We start from the raw sequence: 10,076 nt of genomic DNA on the forward strand, positions 1-10,076 counted from the left end.
CACTCTGCGGGTATCCTTTGCTCTGTACCAATCCGTTTACAATACCTAGGTTTCAAAATGGCGCTTTAAACACAATTTCATTGGTTTAAGTATTTTGAACATGCAGTGCTGAAAATAGTGGGCAGGATAATGTGACATCATCGGCAAATAAAAGATATAACTTTTAGAACGTTATGAAACTTCGTTTTGGAGAAAATATAGGTCAGTAGGTTTTAATTAATGTTTATTAACTTTAACATGTTAGTTGTTTGGCTTCAAAATTATAACGGAAAGTAATCCTTTAATAAACCTTTTATCTAAGCATCTGCAGACTGCCCCCTTATTTCAGTGCTTTTGGCAGACTTGCATTTTAGCCAATCAGTGCTGACTCTATTATCTGATTAACACACATGAACTAGCACTGTCTAGCAGTAAAAAACTGTCAAATGCACTGAGATAAGAGGTGGCCTTCAAGGGCTTAGAAATAAGCATATGAGCTTACCCTTACCTATGTTTAGCTTTCAACAAAGAATACCTAAAGAACAAAGAAAAATTGATGATAAAAGTAACCTGGTAAGTTGTTTACAATTGCATGCCCTATCATAATCATGAAAGTTTCATTTTGACTAGACCGTTCCTTTTAAACATCATTTATATATATATATATATATATATATATATATATATATATATATATATATATATATATATATTTTATTTATTTTTTTAACTATTTTTAAGATGTATTTGAAAACCTAGTAAAGAAATAGTTATAGGTTTACCAATCTAACTTGCTGATCTTTCTGATGTTGTCCATTGGTTATTCTCTATTTAAAGTCAAATCGAAATATTTTGATATGATTTTCTGTAATATTATGATATGATTTCCTGTAACCAACAAATCCTGTGTGTAGTGTAATTATATAATGACTATGAAAGAGGAAGGTTTTTGTACAGCTCTGTATCACTGTGAGAGGCCAGCTGTAGCCCTGCTGACAGTAATAATCTGCTGCATCTTCTGCTTGCACTCCGCTGATTGTGAGAGTGAAGTCAGTACCAGACCCACTGCCGCTGAACCTGTCTGGGGTCCCTGTTTATTTGGTGCTTGCATAATAGATAAGAAGCATTGGAGATTTTCCTGGTTTCTGTTGGTACCAGACTAACCAGCTCTTAGAGTCATAAATAAGGCTAGAACTGGCTTTACAAGTGATGATGACAATTTCTCCTGGTGACACAATGACAGAATCTGGTGACTGGGTCATCAAAATCTGTGCACAAGAACCTGAGGAACGATAAAAATATTATATAAAAAATACATTGAACTTTATTTTTACTGAATAAAAACTGAAAAAAATCTCTTACCTTGCAAGCACAGAAAAAATACACTTAGCAAATAATTCTGAGAAATCATCTTTATGTTTGTAAACTGTGATTGTCACAGATCAGTGGCACTTGCATAAACCATAAATATATTTATAGCAGCTAAATGGTTATGCAAATAAGGAAAGATGCAAATATTTACACTGAACTAAAAATGCAGTAGATTCTTTAGCAAGATGTTAACCAGGTATTTAGTTTACATTGTTTAAAGGGCCATAATACCCAAATGTTTAAACACTTGAAAGTGATGCAGCATAGCTGTAAAAAGCTGATTAGAAAATATCACCTGAACATCTCTATGTAAAAAAGAAAGATATTTTACCTCAAAAGTTCCTCAGTAGCCACCTCCCATTGTAAAGGATTTCTAAGCAGCATTTTAGTGTGTTTGTCCCGGGACATCCGAAGGGACTAGCATCGTGCACTCTCATATTATTTCACCAATCAGGTAAAGGAAGCTTACTATGAAATCTCATGAGAGTTAAGTCAAATCTCATGAGATCACAGTAAGAGTTCATGACCTCAGCACTGCTGATGCTGATTGGCTGCTGTTCATTTCTTCATTTTTTTTTATTTTTTTACCTGCATCTGGGAGCAGCTGAGTATAACTTTTTACACAGAACTTACTCTGCTGAGCTGAGGAAATTGTGAGGTAAAATATCTTCCTTTTTTACATAGAGATGCTCAGGTGATATTTTCCTGTCAGCTTTTTACAGTTGTACTGCATCAGTTTCAAGTGATTTAGCATATGAGTATTATGTCCCTTTAATATCCAACCACTGTCCAGATGATCTTAAAATGTGTGTTTATGTGACATTATATTCTGATGGTAAAAACATTTTGAGAAAAGATAAAAGTGATTATAGTACAAAACTACAAATTAGTTTATGCTCCCTGCTTGGTTATTGATCCGTTCATTGCTAAACCATTTTGCACCCCTGTGATAGAGCTGATATCAGTAATCATTTTACACCCATTGTATTAAACTCCAATTTCAGCGTTGTTTTTGTTTTTTTACCATTTTTAAAAAGACCATTTACCTTTAGAAGATAACTAAAATATGGGAAATTCCACCATAGGAAATGCTAAATAAATAAATAAAATAGCTTACATCAGTGTTTCTCAACAGTGGTCATCAAGTACCCGCAACAGGCCAGGTTTTTATTATAGCTGAACCAGTGTACAGGTGAATTAATCAGCTGATCAGTAACACTATGGGTACTAACCTGCTCTCACCCATCAGCTGATTATTTCACTTGTGCATTGGTTCAACTATAATAAAATCCTGGTCTGTTGGGGATACTTGAGGACCGCGGTTGATAAACAATGGCTTACATGGTAAAGAAAAGTATGGGAAATCATTATTTTATCCTTCAGCCAATATTTAGCTTTGCACACATGCTATTCAATAAACATATGTTTTAAAAAAAAGAAAGGAGGGCACACAGGTGTACACAGGAGCGGCATCCAGAATGTAGAGGCAGTGTGTGTGTCTATGACAACGTCCATAGCAACAAGTCACCATCGCCGCATCTATGGCAACAGCCATAGCGAGAAGCGGCGCGGCGGCATGACATAGCCCCATTCCTAAGGGTTACCTCCGGAAACAAAAGTCGGCTTGGAGGGATGAGCAGCATGAAACCTGGAGACCAAAGAAGGAGCATTCACATCACGGGCAGGAATCCAGGAACGATCTGCCACAGGGTAACCCTTCCAATGCACAAGGTACTGCAGTTGCCTATGTCTGTGTCTGGAATCCAGGATCTCAGACACCTCATACTCAGGTTCACCATGAATTAAGAGCAGCGGAGGAGGAGGTCTGTGTTGAGTATATCTGTTCTTGATGTAGGGCATGAGCAGTGAGATGTGGAAGACTGGGTGTATATGCAGGGTTCTGGGCAAGGCCACTTTGTAGGCAACAAGAGACAGTCTTTTAAGGACCTTGTAAGGGCCGATAAACCTAGGCCCTAGTTTGTAACTCGGTTGACGTAGACGAATATGTCGAGTAGAGATCCAAACACGTTCACCTACCGAAAAGGCACAAACAGAAGCTCTATGATGATCAGCAAACTTCTTATATCTAGACACAGCTGAACATAGCTGAGAGCGAATATGTTGCCAATGAGTGGTGAGTTCATTAACGTGTCAGTCTGCAGCAGGAACCCCAGTGGACTGAGCAGAAAGAGTGAAGACATTAGGTTGATACCCTGCTGCAGCTTGAAATGGAGAACATCATAGAGAAGAGTGCCAATGAGTGTTTCTTGCCAGCTCGGCTAGGGGTAACAAATCAGACCAGTTGGCATGGAGAGAATTGACAAAGGCTCTAAGGTAGACCTCGAGATCCTGGTTTATGCTCTCAGTTAGTCCATTGATCTGAGGATGGTAGCCAGAAAACAAAGAAACAGTGGTTCCAATCAACTTGCAAAAGGTTCTCTAAAAGGTAGAGATGAATTGTGGACCTCTGTCGGAAACAATATTCACAGGAATGCCATGAAGTCATACCACATGCAAGAGAAAAAGAGAGGATAATTCCTGGGCAGAAGGCCGTTTTGTTAAGGGTACAAAATTAGCCAGTCTGGAAAACCGATCCACCACTATGGTTGTTTGGGAATGGACAATGGTTGGAGTAAGCCAGGAGGCAAGGATCAGAGAGTTTAGTTGGCAGCACAAGTTGTGCAGGCTTTCACATAATCCTGAGCATCAGACTTCATAGTAGGCCACCATAATTGTTGGGAAAGACGCTTAAAAGTTCTTGTCAAACCAGGATGTCCTGAGAGTTTACTATCATGAGCCCAGGATAGCACAGGAGTGCGTAGGTTTAGAGGTACAAAAGGGATATCAGAGGCCACGGGGGCTTCAGGAGGTTTACTAGACTGGGCACATTGCAATCTTTGAAGAAGGGTGATATTCAGTTGAGCAATCACACAGGAGGGAGGTATGATGTGTTCAATAGGAGCTTCAGAGGAATCACTTCAGTGAGGAAACTGATGGCAAAGGGTATCCGCTTTCTTGTTTTTGGTCCCGGGAAGATAAGAGACCACAAAGTTACAGTGGGAAAAGAACAAGGCCTACGTGGTTTGTCGCATGATTGAGTCAATGAGCAGTCTCTACATAAGTCAGTTTCTTGTGGTCGGTGAGTATCTGAATGGGATTGGTGGTGCCCTCTAACCAATAATGCCATTTAGTCAAGGTCATCTTAATGGCTAAGAGTTCATGATTACCCACATCGTAATTCCTCTCTGCAGGAGTAAAGTGTTTAGAGAAAAAGGCTACAAGGTGCGACTTGGAGGTTAAAGGATCCCTTTGGGTTAGAACTGCTCCAGTCCCTATCTCAGAGGCATCAAACTCTAAAGTGAACTGTAGGTCTGGATCAGGATGGTGGAGGACAGGAGCAGAACAGAAAGCCTTTTTCAGATGAGAGAAGGCAGTTATTGCTTCAGGAGGCCAATGTTTACAGTCTTTGTTCCGTTTTGTCAATTAAGTGAGTGGAGCGACTGTTTGAGAAAAGTTCTTTATAAACTTGCGGTAATAATTGGTGAACCCCAAGAATCTCTGTAATTCCTTTAATGAAGTAGGTTGAGGCTATTCTTAAACTGCGGTGAGTTTAGCAGGATCCATGGTAAAACCCTCATTCAAGATGACATAACCAAGGAACTGGATTTGAACTTGATCAAACTCTCATTTTTCTAGCTTGGCTACCAAAGAATTGTCCTGACACATTGAAGTACCTGTCTCATGTGTTTATGATGCTCTTCCAAAGTCGAAGAGAAAACAAGGATGTCATCCAGGTAGACTATGATAGTGTGATTGAGGAGGTCAAGGAAGACATCGCTAACAAATGCCTGGAAGACTGCAGGGGTGTTACATAGCCCAAAGGGCATTACAAGGTTTTCATAATGCCCTGATCTTGTGTTGAAGGTGGTCTTCCATTCGTAGCCTGGGAAGATATGAATCAGATTGTATGCCCCACGTAAGTCCAGCTTGGTGAAGAAGCGAGCATCCAGGAGCGAGTCATACAGTTCAGTGATTAAAGGAATGGGATAGCGATTCTTGATATTTATGTTGTTCAAGGCCCTATAGTTGATACAGGGTCTGAGCCCACCATCCTTCTTACTGACGAAAAAGAAGCCTGCCCCAGCAGGAGAGGAGGAAGGGCAAATGAAACCTTTAGCAAGGTTCTCTTGGATGTACTCCTACATGGACTTGGTTTCAGCTTTGGAGAGTGGATAAGTCCGCCCTTTAGGAAGTGGGGCTCCGGGAAAGAGGTACATTTTATAGTTATAAGTATGGTGGGGTGGCAGCACGTTGGCTGCATTCTTCTCAAACACATCTGCAAAGTCTGCGTATACTGAGGGAAGGTTTGAAGGAGTCTGAAGACTGGCTATGGGGATGCAGAGCAGAGGAGTGACTTTAACAAGGCAGGAATGGAAACAGGAGGTACCCCAGGAGGCCAGTTGTCCTTCGGCCCAGTGAAACTGCGGATTATGTATACAAAGCCAAGGAAGACCAAGGATGACAGGTTGTACTGGGGAATAAATTACCTTGAACTGCAGCTGTTCCGTATGAAGGACTCCCACAGTCAGGGTCAGGGGCGCTGACTCAAAATGGATCAACCCTGAACCAAGGGGGGTGCCTTCCATAGTAGTTATTTTGAGACAATGGCTTTTCTGCAGAAGAGGCAAGCCACCTTGAATCATAAAACGGTGATAAAAAAGTTTCTAGCTGCCCCAGAGTCAATGAAGGCTTGAGTGTGGACAGAGTTCTGAAGAAAGGTAAGAGTAACAGAGTTACCACAATAAAAGCATAGCACCAATCTCCTTCTTCACTGTCTTGCAGACTCTGAGGGTTTGAAGGAGGAAAGATCCATGGGTTCCTCTACTGGGGTGGCTGGAGATGTTGAAGGAGTAGAGGATACTGCAGAAACCAGATGAATAGAAGGACGGGAGGGAAGGATTCTCTGAGTTCTGTCTCTCTCAGCTTGTCTCTCCTCGAAGCGAAAGTCTAGACTGATACAAAGTGTTATAAAGTCATCCAAAGAAGAGGGAATATCATGATAAGTGAATTTATCTTTGATTCATTCATGCAGACCCCTCCTAATGGCTGCCTTAAGGGCACTGCCATCCCTAATGGTCTCAAGTGCCAAGGTATGAAAGTTGATGGCAAATTGTGCCACAGTTCTATTGCCCTGGCGGAGATCTAGGAGAGAAAACTCTGCAGCAGAAGTACAGCCAGAAGTCCCAAACACAGAAACAAGTTCAGAAATGAACGAATCAGCATATTTCAGGAGTGGAGCATTCTGTTCCAAAAGGGGAGTGACCCAGGCTAGGGCCTTGTCTTTCAGTAAGCCACAGTACTAGGAGCAGAGACTGGCGGAACAACAACAGGAGCGGTATTCCTCGCTGCTACTAGTGAAGAGAGTTTAGCGATTATGACCTCTAGATTGGAATCCACACTCTGCAACTGTGTGGTATGGGTGCCCAACATCTGTCCTTGAATATAAACCACTCTTGCTACCTCATTTGGCTCCATGGCCCAAGTATAATGCAATGTTCATGGGATATTCCACTATCAGACCAAACTCGGCCAGTAGTCTTCTTATCCCGGCGTCGAGCCAGAATGATAGGGAATATCTGAGAGTAGAGAATGTTCACAAGATGAGGTAAGCGGCACTAACTACAAGCAGGATAGTCTTCTGCGGCAACAGGCAGGGAATCAGAGAAAGGCAGTTCAAAGGTAAACCACTAGAATGGTCAGGCAGGCAGGGTTTGGCAATGGTAAAACAGTCCAAAGATAAAACAACTAGAATGGTCAGGCAGGCAGGGTTTGGCAACAGAGAGGCAATCCAACAATAGGGGTTAATCAAGCAGAGTAGTTAGACAGGCAAGGTTCAGCAATAGTATATCAATCCAGCAGTTTAGGGGTTAACAGGCAGCGTGGTCTGACAAGTAGAGTTCAGCAGCAGTATATCATTCCAGCAGTTTAGGGGTTAACAGGCAGAGTGATCAGACAAGCAGAGTTCAGCAGCAGTATATCGATCCAGCAGTTAAGGGGTTAACAGGCAGAGTGGTCAAACAAGCAGAGGTCAGCAACAATAAAACAATCCAGCATACAGAAACAATAACATCCAGGAGAACACTAAGTAACACCTATACTTGGGCAGTGCATGTAAGCACTGCAGGTACTTACATAGGAAACTATTTGTACCAAGGAGGACACACAGGTGTACACAGTAGCGGCATCCAGGATGGAGAGGCAGCGTGTGGCGATGACATCATCGCCGCACGATCTAAAGCGCCGCCTGCATCTATGGCAACCGCCATAGCAACAAGTCACCGCCGCCGCATCTATGATAACAGCCATAGTGAGCAGCAGCGTGGCGGCATGACATAGCCCCCTTCCTAAGGGTTACCTCCAGAAACCAAAGTTGGCTTGGAGGGATGAGCAGCATGAAACTTGGAGACCAAAGAAGGAGCATACACATCAAGGGGAAGGAATCCAGGAATGATCCACCAGGAACGATCTGCCACAGAGTAACCCTTCCAATGCACAAGGTACTGCAGTTGCCTGTGCCTGTATCTGGAATCCAGGATCTTAGTAACCTTGTACTCAGTTTCACCATGAATTAAGAGTGGAGGAGGAGGAGGTCTGAGTTGAGTATATCTGTTCTTGATATAGGGCTTGAGCAGTGAGATGTGGAAGACTGGGTGTATATGCAGGGTTCTGGGCAAGGCCACTTTGTAGGCAACAGGAGACAGTCTTTTAAGGACCTTGTAAGGGCTGATAAATCTAGGCCCTAGTTTGTAACTGGGTTGAAGGAGACGAATATGTCGAGTAGAGACCCAAACACGTTCACCTACTGAAAAGGCACAAACAGAAGCTCTATGATGATCAGCAAACTTCTTGTATCTAGAGACAGCTGAACATAGCTGAGAGCGAATACGTTGCCAATGAGTGGTGAGTTCATTAACGTGTCAGTCTGCAGCAGGAACCCCAGTGGACTGAGCAGAAAGAGGGAAGACATGAGGTTGATACCCTGCTCCAGCTTGAAATGGAGAACATCATACAGAAGAGTGCCAATAAGTGTTACTTGCCAGTTTGGCTAGGGGTAACAAATCAGACCAGTTGGCATGGAGAAAATTGACAAAGGCTCTAAGGTAGGCCTCCTGGTTTACTCTCTCAGTTAGTTCATTGGTCTGAGGATGGTAGCCAGAAGACAAGGAAACAGTGGTTCCAATTAACTTGCAAAAGGCTCTCCAAAAGGTAGAGATGAATTGTGGACCTCTGTCGGAAACAATATTCACAGGAATGCCCTGAAGTCGTACCACATTCAAGAGAAAAAGAGAGGATAATTCCTGGGCAGAAGGCAGTTTCATTAAGAGTTTAAAATTAGCCAGTCTGGAAAACCGATCCACCACAACCCAGATAACTGTAGGATGGTCAGAAGGTGGGAAGTCCACAATTAAGGCTATTTTTATGTGCGTCCATGGTTGTTTGGGAATCGACAATGGTTGGAGCAAGTCAGGAGGCAAGGTTTCGGGAGTTTTTTTGGCAGCACAAGTTGTGCAGGCTTTCACATAATCCTGAGCATCAGACTTCATAGTAGGCCACCATACAAGTTGGAAAAGATGCTTAAAAGTCGTTGTCAAACCAGGATTTCCTGAGCGTTTACTATCATGAGCCCAGGATAGCACAGGAGTGCGTTGGTTCAGAGATACGAAAAGGATATCGGACTGGGCATGTTGCAATCTTTGAAGAAGGGTGGTATTCAGTTGAGCAATCACACAGGAGGGAGGTATGATGTGTTCAATAGGAGCTTCAGAGGAATCACTTGAGTGAGGAAACTGATGGGATAGGGCGTCCGCCTTCTTGTTTTTGGTACAGGGAAGATAAGAGACCACAACGTTAGAAAAGGAAAAGAACAAGGCCCACCTGGCCTGTCGAGGATTGAGTCGATGAGCAATCTCTAGGTAAGTTAGATTCTTGTGGTTGGTGAAAATCTGAATGGGATTGGTTGTGCCCTCTAAACAATGACGCCATTCAGTCAAAGCCATGTTAATGGCTAAGGGTACATGATTACCCACATTGTAATCCCTCTCTGCAGCAGTAAAGCGTTTAGAGAAAAAGGCTACAGGGTGCGACTTGGAGGTTAAAGGATCCATTTGGGTTAGAACTGCTCCAGCCCCTATCTCGGAGGCATCAACCTCTAAAGTGAACTGTAGGTCAAGATCAGGATGGTGGAGGACAGGCGCAGAACAGAAAGCATTTTTCAGACAAGAGAAGGCAGTTATGGCTTTAGGAGGCCAATGTTTACAGTCTTTGTTCTGTTTTGTCAATTCCGTGAGTGGAGCGACTGTTTGAGAAAAGTTCTTTATAAACTTGCGGTAATAATTGGAGAACCCCAAGAATCTCTGTAATTCCTTTAATGAAGTAGGTTTAGGCAATTCTAAAACTGTGGTGAGTTTAGCAGGATCCATGGAATATCCCTCCTTCGAGATGACATAATCAATTAACTGGATCTGAACTTGATCAAACTCTCATTTTTCTAGCTTGGCTACCAAAGAATTGGTCAGGGTCAGGGGTGCTGACTCAAAGTGGATCAATCCTGAACCAAGGGGGGTGCCATCCAGAGTAGTTATTTTGAGACAATTGCTTTTCTGCAGAAGAGGCAAGCCACCTTGAATCATAAAACTGTGATCCAAAAAGTTTCCAGCTTCCCCCGA

The sequence above is a fragment of the Bombina bombina genome, chromosome 2 (assembly GCF_027579735.1).
Source record: "Bombina bombina isolate aBomBom1 chromosome 2, aBomBom1.pri, whole genome shotgun sequence".
NCBI classification, from domain to species: domain Eukaryota; kingdom Metazoa; phylum Chordata; class Amphibia; order Anura; family Bombinatoridae; genus Bombina; species Bombina bombina.